The 15641-nt window shown below is 40.6% G+C and overlaps 2 long non-coding RNA genes across 4 annotated transcripts in view; one reads left to right on the forward strand and one right to left on the reverse strand.

The window, feature by feature from the left end:
• The window catches only part of LOC310707481, a 57369-nt gene extending 55618 nt beyond the window's left edge, over positions 1-1751 (reverse strand). For all 3 annotated transcript variants that reach the window (XR_014526490.1, XR_014526491.1, XR_014526492.1), the window contains exon 1: positions 1-1751. This is a non-coding gene — a long non-coding RNA (uncharacterized lncRNA).
• Positions 605-15641, forward strand: part of LOC310707478 — a 27772-nt gene continuing 12735 nt past the window's right edge. The window contains exon 1 of the long non-coding RNA XR_014526486.1: positions 605-741. This is a non-coding gene — a long non-coding RNA (uncharacterized lncRNA). The remainder of the gene's footprint in view (positions 742-15641) is intronic.

The following is a 15641-nucleotide window of genomic DNA, read 5'->3' on the forward strand; positions in this document are numbered from 1 at the left end:
CTTTAGTTTTCTGCGGGGAGGGAATGCTTCTGTAGTGAGGAGCAGTCCTTGGTGAACTACCCCTTGCAATTCAAAGTGGTGCAACCCAAACAAACAGTCTTTTTCTTCTCTCTCTCTCCCCCTCCCCCCACTTCAATAAAAGGCCTCAGGTTGTGTGAAGGTCAGTAATTAGGCCTCTTCAATGCTTCCTGGCCTGGCTTGGGGATAGCCTCAAATCTTTCAAGTTTCGGCCATTTCAACCTGCCTGGCCTGGGGAGAGTTAGTTGGAGGACAAGGCCTCAAATCCTTCAAGTTTCAGCCACTTCAACCTTCCTTGTCTGTCTGAGGAGAGATAGTTGGAGAACTAGGCCTCAAATCCTTCATGTTTCACCACTTCAGCCTTCCTTGTCTGGCCTGAGGAGAGATAGTTGGAGAACTAGGCCTCAAATCTTTCAAGTTTCGGCCACTTCAACCTTCCTGGCCTGGCCTGGGGAGAGACAGTGGGAGCACTAGGCCTCAAATCCTTCAACTGTTGTGGCCGCTTCACCACCTTCCTTGCCTGGAAGGACTGTTGGGAGGAACAGGCCTCAAATCCTTCAACTGCTCCATGTCTTTACTTCAAGGAATTTGAGCTGCTGGCTGAGTCCTCTTCAGTCAGTTTCCTGTGAGTAAGGAGGCTGCTGCTCCTGGATCCTCTCAACTGCTCTTTGCCACCATAACACCTGCCATGAACTCCCCACCTGAGTTAGGACAGAATATGCGGTAAGAGAAACTCGCCACCTGTCTACTGACTGAGCCATGTTTTAAACAATATGTTGACCCCCAGTTTCAGCTGAGCACTGTTTCATTTGCTTGTGGTTTCTATTGCTTGAGGAAAATCCCTAGCGGTTTCACCCTGAAATGCAAAATATGCACAGGCTTTGGCTGGAAAGTGGAAGGAAAAGCTTTGTTTGAAGTTTCTTTTTTTTCATCAGATGTGGTCCAAAGAGAAGAAAGCCCAATGGGGAGGCATTTACCCTCAGCCCACCAATTAGTCGTGGGACGGGATGCCGGGGAAATGCTAATCTATAAGGAAAGCTCTCGTGGTTTAATTGATTTAATCAGTAGACTTAAAGCTTGCAGCCCTGCTTCGTACTAATTTTGCAAAATAGCCTAATTATGTTATTGGGTTTCTTTAACCGACTTAACTTTGCTGGATAACCAAACCACAAGGGCTCAAAAAGCAAAAAAAAAGTGGGGGGTGGGGAGTCTGCTAGGTTCCACAATAGGAGATGGCGTCTCCTTGCAGCAGGTGGGGAGAGAGACTGCGCCCTAGTGGTCATGAGAGTTGTTGTAAATGATGATGAAGAAAACCAAGGATACGGTTGCCATATTTCAGACAGTTAAAATCTGGAGACAAAAGTTGTTGAGCTTTTTCTGCAAAATCTCAGTTTAAAAAATGAAGTTTTTTCTGGAATTGGCCAAAATTGGCACTTCCAAGATGGGTTGCCATATGTAACTGGATTTTCCCAGACATTTTGGTGATTTTGGACACTGTTCCTGACGACCGAATCCCGAAATTCCAGATGTATGGCAACCCTAGTTGACCCAATAGGGTTCTGAACAAATGCTTGGCAGTAAATAAGGCTGAGTGTGTGTGTGGTGTTACGTACACTAACTGAATACAGTACAGTTTTCACAGTTATTGATAAGAGTCACCACCTTTTTCTCTCAACCTTTTTCTGGCATGGAGAGCAGATGTGGAGTGGCAGAGGTGGTAATTTAGTGGCTGAATCTGTATGTTCTCTTAATGTTTTAGGTACATGAGCAGGGCCAGTAATAAGAGCAATTCTAGTTTCTTACACTTACCAAGGCAGTGTGGGAAAGAGCCCAGTCATAAAACATGGATATGCCTAAAATTAAGCAGAATTAATTAGAAGAATTCTGGCGAGTACCACTTCAGAATGCATGTGTGGGGTATGTTCATCATATTTTTGAATGTTACCGTATTTTTATAAAAAGTTTAACATAGTCTTCTCCCTAATACACTTGCCTACTGTGTGAAGGGAGATTTTTATAGAAGCACTAAAAAAATGGCACACACCTCTCTGCAACATCATTCTTTCCATTGAGTAGAAGGCAACCAGATCTGACTTTTGAGAATGTTGAAGAATATCTACGAATAGGTGAAGAAAGCAAGGTGGGATTGCAGTCAAGCACACTGGGAAGGAGATTGCACTCCTGCAATCTGAAGTAGTACACTCCAGGACTAATTTACTACATAATTTTATGTAGAATAGATTTTTCACCTATCTCCTATGTTGTCTTGGAGTTGTGGAACCAGCTTCTTAGCCAGCTTTTTTCACTAAACTATTAGAATCAGGAGCACCCACCCAGTACTTTAAAAAAGAAAAAAGAAACTGGCATAAGTGAATACAGTTATACCTCGGGTTGAAGTAGCTTCGGGTTGAGCATTTTCAAGTTACGCTCCGCAGCGTCCCGGAAGTAACGGAACACGTTACTTCCAGTTTCACTGCTCATGCATGTGCAGATGCTCAAAATGACGTCACGCGCATGTGCGGAAGAGGCAAATTGCATCGCGCAGACGCGGGTTGCGTTCGCTTCAGGATGCGAACGGGGCTCCAGAACGGATCCCGTTCGCATCCAGAGGTACCACTGTAAACATGACCCTCCCTCTACCGCAGGGGTTGCTAACCTTTTGTGGCCAGTAGAATTTCAAGAAAGTGTGAGAGGCACCAGTTACAAAATAGCTGTAACATCTGAATTGGGAATGGCTGAGAGGACCCTGGACTGGTGTCTGGATGCAGTGGTACACTGGATGAGGCCTAATAAGATGTGTTTGAATCCTGAATGCTTTTAAAATTGACCCCGCCCTTTTCTCATGATACAGAAACTCAGGGCTGCCCAGTAAAATGAATTGACAGCAGGTTCCAAAGTGATAGAATAGAGTGATCCTTCACACAATACATAATTCTAGAATTGGTTACCACAGAATGTGTCGATAGCCACTAGCTTACCTGGCTTTTAAACAGGATTAAACAAATTCATGGGGGCTACGTCTATTCACAATTATTCCCTATGGCAGCTAAATCAAACCTCCATGTCTAGATACAATATACTCCTGAATACTAGATGTTGAGAACAAACTATTAACACCATAATGAACTGCTTCCAGTTACTCAGAGAGGCATTTGGCTGGCCAGCCGGCTGGTGACTGCGGTGCTGCTACTGCTCAAAAGAGAATGTTGGGTTGCATTGAGCTTTGGTCTGACATGGTAGAACATGTTCTAATAATAATTTGGAGGTACTGTTAAGAGACATTATGTGCTAGTTTCTGAGCCAGTTGTGTGAGTTGCACATCTATTTATCAGTAGTCTTTAATGTGCACAACTGTAAATGGACCCAAAAAGGTCCTGGTAGACTTACTCACAAACTTCTGGACTTTAATCAGCTACAAGCCCTGCCAGGACTCAGAGTAATTTCCTAACTATGAATCAACCTGATGACAATGAATCGCACACTGGAAAAGAATGCCAAATAAAACAAGCCATCACATATAGCTTGTATAGAGCAGCCTATGGAAAGGCTTTTGATCCACTCCACCAAAACAGCAACAGTGATGAAAGTAGAGAAAAGCAGGAACAGAAGAATCCCAAACCACATCTGTGAGTGTTGTGTGGTGATATTTAAGCCTGACAAAGATTAAAGAAAGCAAGATGGTCCTTCCAAAAAGACATCATGTGATTTGGAAAAATACTCATTTGAGTATTTCATAGAATACTCTGAGCAGAAAATATACAGTGCTGATAAAAAGGGCATCCTGCTTTAATGGGAAATGTCTTGCCTTAAATCAGATTCAAGCTAGAAACACAACCACTTGCTGATAAATTCCAATAGTCACTTGAAATTCTGATGTTCCCATTATACAAGTATACTTCATTTATAACAAGGCAGTGAAGGAGTGACAGTTTGTAGGTGATGCAGTTGCTATATTGTGCAATCATTGCCCTAAAATGGACTAAAACCCTGCCTGCTGCCAGAAGCGGATTTAGGGGAGTACAACTGGTTTTCCCACCATGGGTGCCAAGCTGAAAGGGCACCACAGGGGGCACCGCAACAATGACAAACAGTGGAAGGTGAGAGGCAGTGGGGAACTGAATTTTGGTGTCGCACAGGGTGCCTCTAAAATTTGAAAGCCCAAAGTCCATCACTACTGCTGCTGCCTAGTCCCTTGGTTGTGGATTATGGCAGCAGCAGTTTGAACTCATACACCATTTTCATTTTTCCACAAAGCCCTAGAGTGCCCAACTTAGCATTGCTCTGGAGCACTGTGAGAAAGTTAAAGTGGCAGTCAGCTTCCCAGACCCAGCCACTGCTTCCTGGAAAACTCATAACTGAGGGATCAAGTAGGCAGGTAGGCTGGCAAGTAGGCAGCCATCCCCTGGCACTTTTCTAGAAAGGGGTCTCTACTCTAGAAGCAGCCTTACACTAAATATTACTGTATGTTTTATGAAATGCATGGGCTTTGTTTTGAAATTACTGAAACGATTCACATAGAAATAAATAGTCTGTATCTCTCATTGTGACATGTGAATTAAAATGACATGTAACTAATCCTAATTCTGACCTTTAAAGCCATAACAACCTGGATTCTTAGATGTGGAAGAGACTAAGTTTAGTGGTGGAACCTTCTTTGCATGCAGAAGGTTCCAGGTTTAATCCCTAGCATCACCAGGTCAGGCTGGGAGAGACCCCTGCTTGAAAACCTGCAGAGCCACTGCCTCTCTGTAGACAATAATGAGCTAGATGGACCAATGGTCTTACTTGGTATATGACAGCTTCCCATGTTCCTAGATCTTGGCTGCCTACTTTTTAGTCAAGTGAGATCATAGAGAGTATCCCGCAAGGCCTCTTTAGTGGTGGCACACAACTTTAGTTTTCTTCCTGCAAGCCTCATGATTTTATTTATTTATTAAGACATCTCTAGTCTGCCTTTCACATCATTCACAGGGCAGTGAACACAGCTTTCAATTACGGCATTAGCATGAACATGACCACATATAAAATGCAGCTAAAACCCAAATCAGAATTAAAATCAGTAACCAGCCTACTAGAAATTAAACATCCGCAAAAGTGTGGGAGGGTGATAAGTATGGTTTTTATAAGTGCCAAAAAGCCATTAATATTGCTGCTTTTCTAAGCTTACCAGTAATTCTTTCAGTACTTATATACTTAAAAGGTATGGAATACTACATGAATTTGCAGCAGATCCCCAGCAGATAATGCAACTTTTGCAACCACTTCCAGCCAAGAAGAGGACTTATGGGGCCTCCTGTGTAGAAGTGAGTCTTCCTTGCCACTCATCCCTTAACATCTCCCTCAACCTAATACATTCTTTCTTTGGGGACATTAGGGGCAAATAGTAGAGAAAAGTGACACTAAGCAACAGGGATTTTTGAATGTATCTGTCAAATGCTTGAAAAACTCCTCAAGGTTTTCCACTGCTCAGCAGGAACACTAGAAAAAGACCAATTGCTTTTTGGGGCATAGCCATATTTCTTTCTGTTCTTTGCTCATATGCTGCCCTCATTGAGAGGTTTCTTTAAATTTTATTTCACCACTTCCATCACCTTTTTGTTTTGTTTTTTAAAAAAGTTTGAATGGGGGAAAGTTATTGAGTGGATGTGAGCATTGTACATCACAGTACACATCCCCAATCCTATTGTGCACAGCCATCACTAATATTAATGATAATAATTTATTATTTATACCCCGCCCATCTGGCTGGGTTTCCCCAGCCTCTCTGGGCAGGCAACACACACACACAAATTCTAGCTGTGCTGATGCTCAACGCACTCAGCATTCAGTGAGCATTCTCAGTCGTCATCAGGCTGTCTTGTCTTAGTTTCAGTTTTTAATATACAAACGTAATATTTTTCTGGGGAATTTCCCTATGCCATAACCCCTCCCTTGTTTGTGAGTAGCCTACTGATAGGCGTGAGACCTTCAAGTTAATACATATATATATAAATTCAAAATATTTGAAATACTGCTGTGTCTAGTTGGTGGCTGGCCTATTTGTTCCATGTCTTTCTTCCAGGAATGAACATCCACCTCCAACACACATACACTTACCTCTTGAGGCGAAATATGTGTAGTTCTTCTGAGTGACCACAAGAGAGCAATAGGAAACAAAAACTGAGGTTGCACAGCTCAAATTCCCTTTGAGTATTGTGCTTAATCCTCTTGAGAAGAAAAAGTAAAACATGGGACAAGCTGGCAAGAAAGGACATCCTCCTTTAAACGGGGATGGTTTGCCTTAAATCACATTCAGGCAAGGAAAACAACCCCTTACTGATAAAATCCTACAGTCAGTTGGGATTCTGGTTTTCCCATTACACAAGTATCTTTATTTCTCTGTTTATTTTTAGTAATTATTTTCCGATGGAAGAGACGGAGAAAGATGGAGAGAGTGATTAATTATACAAATAATGGTTGGCTCTGTGTGTTAACAGGCATAAAATATTGCCCTACGGAGCAAAAATAAGGAACTTTGTTCAAGACCTTTGACTTAATGTCAAAGGCTGTTTAATGAGGGTTTGTGGAGGAAGGGGATGCTGTATTGCCGCAGTTTCATTCCCAAGGGGCAGGGCACGCCATGTGAACTGGGGCAGTCATGGAAATTGCAAGCCTCCTTGGGGTTTTTTCTTCTTCACAAATATTCTCTACCGATTCCTTGGCAAACCACAGAAATGGCCATATGCTACTACTCTTCATCACTTCTGGATAAATTGTCATTAACTTTTGCTATGTTATTTTAAGCCTAAATTTATTTAGAATGGACATGATTCTGTTAAAAGAAGAAACAGATTTTGTAAGAAGCTTAGGGGGCTAGAAATGGAAAATTAGGAGTTCAGCATGAAAAAGGGAAACGTTCCATATATACCATCATGAACTACTGCTGCTTCTCTTGCTTGCTTGCTGGCTTTCATGAATCATTTCCTATGAAGCCTCTTCAAGCAATTTTTCAATACAATAAAAACACATAAAACAATTGCAAATGTAAAGACTATTAGATGTATAAAAACAATTTCAAATACAGTACAGATACAGACGGAGATAAAAAAAATCTCCACTTAGAAACTTGCGCTGAACAAGGGAAAGTTGTCAACAGGCACCAAAAAGACAATAGAGATGGAGCCTGTCTGACATGTATGTAATGGGAGGTGCCACCAAAGGGTAGGTGCCCAAAAGGCCCAATTCTGGCATCATAAAGAACAGGCCTCCTGGTAAAATATAGGTGCAAGATGTGCTCTCCTGCAGGCTACAGTGATTGGTTGAGTGTACAAGAGATGAGACTATCTTTTAGGTATCGCCCCAAGCTGTATAGCACTTTGTACATCAGTACTAACACCTTAGTTTGGTATCCAATTGGCAGCCATGCATAACGTGATGGTGATAGCCTACCCCAGTGAACAGTTGACGCTCTGTATTTTGTAGTTCCTGCAGCATCTAGATTTGCCTCAGGATCAGCCCTACATTGGGAGCATTGCAGCAATCCAATATGAAGGTTACCAGCACATGGACAACAGTGCTTAGGAGTCTTTGGTGAAGAAACTTGTTGAAAGCCTTTTGAAAATCCAAGTATGCTATGTTAACTGGATCACCTCTGTTCTATGTGCTTGCTGACACTCTGCAAAAACTAGTACTGTATGTTTGTGAGACAGGACTTGCCCCTGTAGAAGCTATGCTGGCTATGTTTCAGCAGGGCTTGTTCTTCTGTATGCTTGGTTATTTTATCTTTAAAAATAAATTCCATTAGTTTTCCCAGGACACACGTTAACCCAAGGGGCCTGCAGTTTCCAGGATCCTTTATCTCTTTTTAAAAAAAAATGTGTTACATTGACTGTTTTCCAAATCCTCAGGTACAGAGGCTGGTCTATACAAGCTACATATTTTTATGAGAAATTAAGCAATTTTACATTTGAGTTCTTTTGAGAACTCTTGGGTGGGTGTCATCTGGTGATTTGCCAGTTTTTATTTTGTCTGTTAGGCCTAGAACTTCATCTCTCTTCACCACTATCTGCCTCAGTTCCTCAGACTCTCTTCCTGCAAAAGTTAGTTCAGCATTCCAAAACTGAGGTGTCACCATTAGGAAGACCTTTTCCTGGTCACTCCCTCATCAGTTCAAAGAAAGGTCTTTGAAGATGATCTCAGCCAATGAGCAGGTTCATATGGAAGCAGGTGGTCCTTTAGATACTTGAGTCTAAAGCCGTATATGATCATTTGATTTTATTTGCTATCATAAGCTGTTGTCAGATATTTACTGGAGTAAAGTATTTTCTTAGTTTTTGAGTTTTGTTTTTGTGTTTTGTGTTTTCTCAGCCAGCCAATGGACCTGACTAAGTAAGTGTTTAGAGATATCTAGGGCAGGGGGAGTCATTCATATGTAAGTTCATTGGTTCAGCCAGGTCTTTCCCCTTGGAAAACACTGCCAAGCAGTGTTAAAAATACAGAAACCAACTCATAAAAGACAGGTCACATACTGAAAATACACATTCAAAGGCAGACGTTTGCTTATGTGGTCCGCGGCTTTCATACTTCTAGTGATCATGTAAAAACCAAAAACAGGCCAGATGTGAGGAGGGTGATGGAAAAGTACACATGGCAAGCAAGAATCCCAAAGAAAGATACCCAAGCACTTAGCTTAAAGTGAGCTGGTTTTTAGATTTTATTTTTTAAAAAAATTAAAGTGAGCTGGAGTCCCCCCCCCCCATCTGATCCATCAAGGCTCTTCTTATTGAACTTGGCTACATTGCTGGTATTACTCATATTTAGCAATAGTAAAAGGAACTGGTTACTTACAAACATTATAATGCAAGGCAGAAACCAGTGGAAAACATTATCAGATAACTATGTGCTGCAGATAAACAGGAGAGGGCAATGTCCTTTGTAACTTCCTTGGGAGCACTGAGGGGTATATGTTGATGGTTTGTTTTTATTGTTTTTTGCCTGCCCCTCATAAACTGGCAGTACCAAAGAGACGCTACGTCCCTTACAGTTCAGCAGCTTGTAGCTCTGTTTGTAACAAAACTTTAAAAAATAATTTTTATTTACAATTATTGTTTGAATAAACTCTACTTTTAATATGCCAGACATGATTATTCTTTAGTAAACCAAATTATACATAATGCGTTTTATGTTCCTAAAGTAGCAAAGTTAGTTTTAATATATTAAGAGTACTTTTTTTTTGAAGTGCTGACTATTTATTTTTTGCATTTTTTCCAAACATTTCCAATTTTTTTCTGGCAAACTCTGGGCAGAAAAGTCCCCCTCCCCAATGGCTTCAAGATTTCCATATATATACAAGTATATATCCATTCTTGAGCCCTACTACACTTTGGGGGGGGTTAGTTTTGTATGTTTGTAATAACTGAAAAATTCAACAAAATGGAAGCTGAATTTTTCAGAATGCTAAATTCTGCACATGAAAGCCAGGTTCTTTGCTTGTGTAGTGCGATCATGGACTTGCTAAATATGCAGAGCTCTGGCTGTACAATCCAGCCAGGTGAACCTGCCCTAGGATTTGGCTGGAGCTAAAGTGATCTTCTTCAAACAAACAATATAGAAAACCTGTTTTCATGAAATGTTTTCTCACATATAAAGCCCAAAGAGTCAGCTTAGAAGTGATCTCATCTCCAAAGAATGCTGTCACTGGTTATCAGATAAAAGACTGTACAATGAATATTGAAATAGTTGGCTTTATTTGCCTAGACACAGCCTAGAATGGTGGGGAGGCCTTGAATTAGAAGTCTTGTCCCCTATTCCCATTGACTTTCAGTGAAAGGTGAGCATCAAAAAGCCCTTTGCGTATACACTTTGTGTATGGAAACCTTAGGAACTGGTTCTCAAGGCCTCTCAATTCCAAGACTTTCCAATGCAATAAAAGTCATTTTAGAAACAATAAACAAATTAAACACCCTTATGGCCCCCCGGGTGCTTTTGTTTTAGGCGCCCCACTGCTGAGACACTCTGTCTCCAGGAATGTGAGCAGTTTCCTATCATTTGACTTGAAGATGAAACAAAAGTCCCCAACATTTGCTTGGCCGAAATCAAGAGGCGATTTCAAGTACCAAAAGTGAATTGTACACAGCTTTAATACCACAAGATCTGATGTTCCTAATAACAAAGTATATACTGGGTGGGTGGGGTGCTGCTTTCTCAAAGAACAAAGAAAGTAGTTTTTGGTGAAGCAGCTCTATGTCATATATGATCATGTGGCAGTTATTGGCTTTTGCAGACATAGAGTTCAGATATTCTCACAGAGCCTTTGGATGAGATGAAATAATTCTGAACGACTCAGTCTATTCTGATTCAATTGAAACAATAATCCATCCGCTATATTGTTCACCTTTGCAACTTTTTCCTGCAGAACGGGAAGGGAATTCCAGGAATACACATCTGTGGGATTTCCTGCGTTGATACTCTGTTGAGAGGCTGGGTGGTATTATGGGGGAGGGAAGGGAATTCTCCTGCCTTTCAGCCTCCTGATGAGCATTCTCACAAGGTAGGAATCTATCCCATCCCAATCCAGAATCTGAATATTTAATTAAAGAAGGCTAATTTTGAGCCAGACTCCTGTTATCAGCCACTCTGAAAGGTCTCCCATTAGTTATAGGAAATAAAACTTTGTTCAGGCCAGAGACATGACTGTCACTGTTAGTCACACTTTCTGAGTCCTAGGTTCCACTTTGGTTGAGCTGGATATAAGGACCTTTCCAAGAAAGTGAAATCATCTCAGTAGTGTAATCTTGAACATCCATTTTGACAATAAATAGCATAAACGCCCCAGCTACTGGTGCATAGTGATCTACTCCCTCTGTATACGGAGGGTCCTTGTAGTCACTGATGATCCTCCATGAATTCATGTATAATCCCAAATGCCTTTTTCGGTTCTGAAGCTCTCAAAGAACAGGGTGGATGGGATGAATAGGGTCCTTCCTGGACTGGTGCTGAACAGAGCCTATAGCTTTAAAGTAAGTGAATATGAGGGAGTGGAATTGGAAAGGCCTGAGCTACACAGGACCAGGGAGCATGTTCAAAGTTACAAAGCGGGATAGACATAAATTCCTTTGAATCCACTTGCATTGGTCTCGGTGGATTTCATTCCAGTTTGGCTCTAAAATTTTATTCAAATTACTGTTTGAGCAGGACCAGCAATTGTGCCTGTACCTTTTTATTATACAAGCCAAAGGGCAGGAAAAAACTATATTTTTTAATGTGCAAAGTATATGTAAATGTATTCAGCTGGCAGAGCTCAAATGTTACGATCTACACCAGATGCCAAAAATAAGGTGCTTTGAAGGTCTTTGAAAGAGTCAAGTGATTGGGGAGGAGGTGGGCTTAATTCCTAAGTGAAATATTTTATACTTTGGAGTTCCTGCATAATGGGGTCTCTATTTCTTTAAACAAGCTTCAGTTCATTACAGAGCTCTAACGAGGGCAACGTCCCAATGCCCTAGAGAGAGAACAAAGTTGATCGCCTGACAGTTGAGTCAAAATTCCCCCCAAAAATTATTAGTCCATTCCACGTGTTTGATCATCTTTAAGTGTTTTCAGAAGTTGGAATTTTCCTCTTCTGATGTTCTTCTGAACTCAGTACATTGTGTTTATATCGACTGTAAACAGATCTTTGGCAAATCTATAAAATTAATGCTTCGGCACAGCCAAACAAAAATAATCACTGCAACTGGGATTGTAGGCGAAACAGAGATAGGATTGCAAGCTCCAGGCATAAGCCATATTTGGGAGATGGCAGCTGACAGTCAGGCTTGCTAAAGACACTTTCTGGATCTGCTTTAAAAAGTGCATATTAACGGCTGTAAAAATAAACACCAAGATTAAGAGCCTGTAGCAAAAAGGAGTATTTCATTTCATTTTGCCACTCATGACACATTTATTTTACTCACCATAGTTGATTCTGTAACACAATTCAACGTTTCGTTTTGGAGCTAATGATTTTTTCAGCATCTTTTGCTTACACTATTATATAATGCAGTTTTAAGGCTGTGTTTGCTTTTAAAACAATGGTGACCTAGAAAAAAATATTTCAATGTGTTGTTTAATCTTCAGGGCTGCTTTTGTGTATTCTGAAAGCGGGGTTAAGATATTGGATATTTAGGCACAATTAAAGTGTGCCCTGCTTGCAGTAGCCTTACTTTCTTCAGATGTTGTTTAAAGTCCTAACCTAAGTATTTGCAGAAATGGAGTCTAAAAATAGGGATCCCATATATACAGGAGATGATGGCTATGGTTACTGACAATGTTTTCTATTAGATTTTTTTTATTTAAAAAATCCCACAAAATGCATATTTGCCTACTTGGATTCTACAAGGCAGATTAACAATAAATAATACGTGTTTAACAGTCACTTAACTTCAGGGTTTCCCAAATAAATCACAGTAGGGAAAATTGAGCTGCTTTGCCACTCTGCCAGTGCCACTAACTGGCTTCAGCGTTTGTTGCAAGAGGCATGGAGAGAAGGCATCAGGATAAAACAAGGCAGCAATCCTCAGGATATCCTAGAGAGGTAGAGCAATGCATAATAGATTTGAGAGGGCAACCTCTATTGCTGAATTTGGTGGTGTCATCGGATTATTGAAGTCTTGTTGACACATGTAGTAGAATAAAGTGGGAGTTATGTGTTGGTAGAATGGTTGAGTCTACAGTCAGATAATTGCATTTTTTAAAAAAGTTCCTTTAAATGAACTGGTGCAGAAACTTTTTTCATTGATATCCTTTTCCAAAACCACAACAACATCATTCTACAGTTTTGTTTTTTAAAGAAGAAAACATAAACATTCTGTCCCCCACCCATTTACAGTTTAAAGTCATACAGTTAATTCCAGTACTTCAGGTTTCTACCACCTAATTCTGCTGGAATATAGCCCACCTCTCAGTAATGATGTCAGGAAGATTCTAGGGTTCTGGAAATCTGGATCAGTGGTCCGCCTCTGAGCTCACACATCTCTCTCAAGAGCAAGTTCTTGAGAGAGTTTGCAGCAGAGGGAGGAAGGTTAAGAGATCCAGGGCTGCCATCTGCTCTCCATTTGAAGATGACTGAGGAGTCTGTCTCTGCTTTTCCAGGCTTAAACACCCCCAACTTCCTTAACAGTTTCTCATAAGGCTTGGTTTCTAGACCCTTGATCATCTTGGTCACCCTCCTCTGCACACATTCAAACTTGTCAATATCCTTCTTAAATTGTGGTGCCCAGAACTGGACACAGAACTTGTAACTAACAACTGGTACTTAAGTTTCTTTCTTTCCTCCTTGGTTCCAATCCATTTTCCTTTTGTGTCATATCTTGCTTCAACTGAAAGCATAATGAGCAGGGGCTGTCTTACTTTTATTGATCTGGGCTGGGAGAGGAGCAGAGTAAAAATACTCTACTACTATTTTCGCCACTATTGTTACCATTACTATTATTGTTATTGAATTAATGATGATGATGATGATGATAGAAAGTCTTCAGCTGCTTACCAATTTAGTGAGCAATCAATAAATGCTGTACAATGGAGATTTGGATTACCATTAATTATAAGATGAGGAAAAGATGGCTAAGTCAAATGATCCAATTGCTACAAGACAGTACAGGTTTGGGAAGATACTATAATTATCTCTATTGCTGTGCAAAAGCATCCCTCAGAATCCTTGTTTTTAACTGTGCATTTTAACTCCTTCTTAAATTCATGTGCTCTAGTTCCTATGTGAACTACAGGATTTTAAAGAAAATCAAATTGCATAAAGATATATTTGTCTCAACATTTGCCTGAAACTCTGAATAGTGCAGTGTCATGTTTTTTGCTGGAGAAGCAAAAAGCTAAAGAGCCGTGAACATTTCTCAGGGCAGGCAAACAGACACTTGATTCCCATAATGATTTTAAATGATACTTTTGTGTCAACTTTTTCCCAACCCAATACCTCATTTCCTTTTATATGTACCAGCAGTTGAGATGCATAGATTTTAAGGGTATACCGATTGTTGACTAACAATATGCAGTTTATTTAAAAAATCAAAACAGAGAAACAATTTGTTTGTGCTGAGATATATTTAGAGAGCATTCTTATTGTTCAGGGTCTTATGGAACATTTTGGAACAATAATCAGAAGCGTGCCATTGGGGTATTGTTAGCTGAGCACTTTTCTATTGAATTTTCAAGATGTTGTAAAATGAGATTATGTGAGTAGCACCTCTGGACACTTTTTCCCATCATTGTGTTGGTATCAATCGCTGACTTCCACTGTTTCTCCTGGTATTAAATAGAAATGTTGTTTCCCACTGCTCTGATTGGATTATTTATAATGCATGACATAACTGATAACCCTTAGGAGACTAGGCATTGTAGGCCTCTCTGAGAAATCTGGACAACAGGGCTCTTTGGCCCGAGAGGCACAGTTTGAGAGGATTTATTGAAATAAATCTTTCTGCTCAAAAGTCATGATGAAGCAGGCTGAAATGTCCTTATTTATGAAGCTCCGTTTGTGTGGTAGGCAGGAAAATGAGGGGCAGCACTTTTTCATATCCTTTTTTTTTTTTTTCCTTTTTTGGTGGGGAAATTGATAGATGATTCTTTCTCAGCCAACAAGACTTGTTTGGCTTTCTTCCTAATCTCCTCCCTTTTGGCAAAGCTGGATTAAAGTTGGATCTCACGTTCTGTGAAGACCTTAGATATTTTCCTCTGATAGACGGTAGGTGAAAAATGTTATTGCCTGAAAGTAATAGTGATGTGAGGAGGCCAGATTCTGATCTGACATGTGCAGAACACAAACAATAGGTACATTTCAGCTTAATTCAGTGTTATCTGAAATGCCAGAGTCTAGGGTATGTGAAGGCCAATGGCGGGTGTTTCTTTGTGCTGACTCTAGGAGGCGTGAGACAGGATGAACTTTCCTGTTCTTGACCTAACTGGTACAGCATACTGTATATTTAAAAAAAGAAGCCCTGTTGGCATTTTGCCATTTGATACACATTCACTTACCCCTCTGCCATCCCCTGGCTTGGCCTGATCTTGCGTAGAGTCCAATATATTTCTGTCTCTTTCTTTTTAATCCTAGGGCATTAATGTGTCTGGCAGGATGAATGTAACCTCTTTACAAAAAAGTATGCATGCACCATATTGGGAAAGGCAGAGTACATGCAAGATTTTCAAAAAACCTAAACCTAATAGGCTTTGGGAAGTATTTAAAACCCATTCTATCTATGCCTGCTTCTTTGGGTTGGGTTTAAGCCAGTGATCAAGAAGCTAAATTGAGGGGTTCCTGGTTTGAATCTCACCCTAGCCACATATTCTAGCCTTGGGCTCTTCTTTCAGCCTCTACTGTATCTGCAGAATCCATCCCTTTCCTCATTGTAGGGTGTCCTGTAATGATAGAGGCAAATGGAAAGGTCATATTGGATAGGAAAAAGCCCCTGCAATGCCAATAGAACTCTCTTACCCTAGCTCCAAGATTTGAAGGAGTTATATTTGTTGCATGTGTTCAGGTTAGAGTTTGTGCGTGCCCACGGGTCTGTGTGTGTCTGTCAGAGACTGTGTATAAATGTATGCATGGGTAAGGGTTGTGAATATGTTTGAGGGAGGTGGAAGATGTAACTCAGCATTTG

The sequence above is a fragment of the Podarcis liolepis genome, assembly GCF_965112155.1.
Source record: "Podarcis liolepis genome assembly, chromosome: 5".
In the NCBI taxonomy this organism is placed as follows: Eukaryota; Metazoa; Chordata; class Lepidosauria; order Squamata; family Lacertidae; genus Podarcis; species Podarcis liolepis.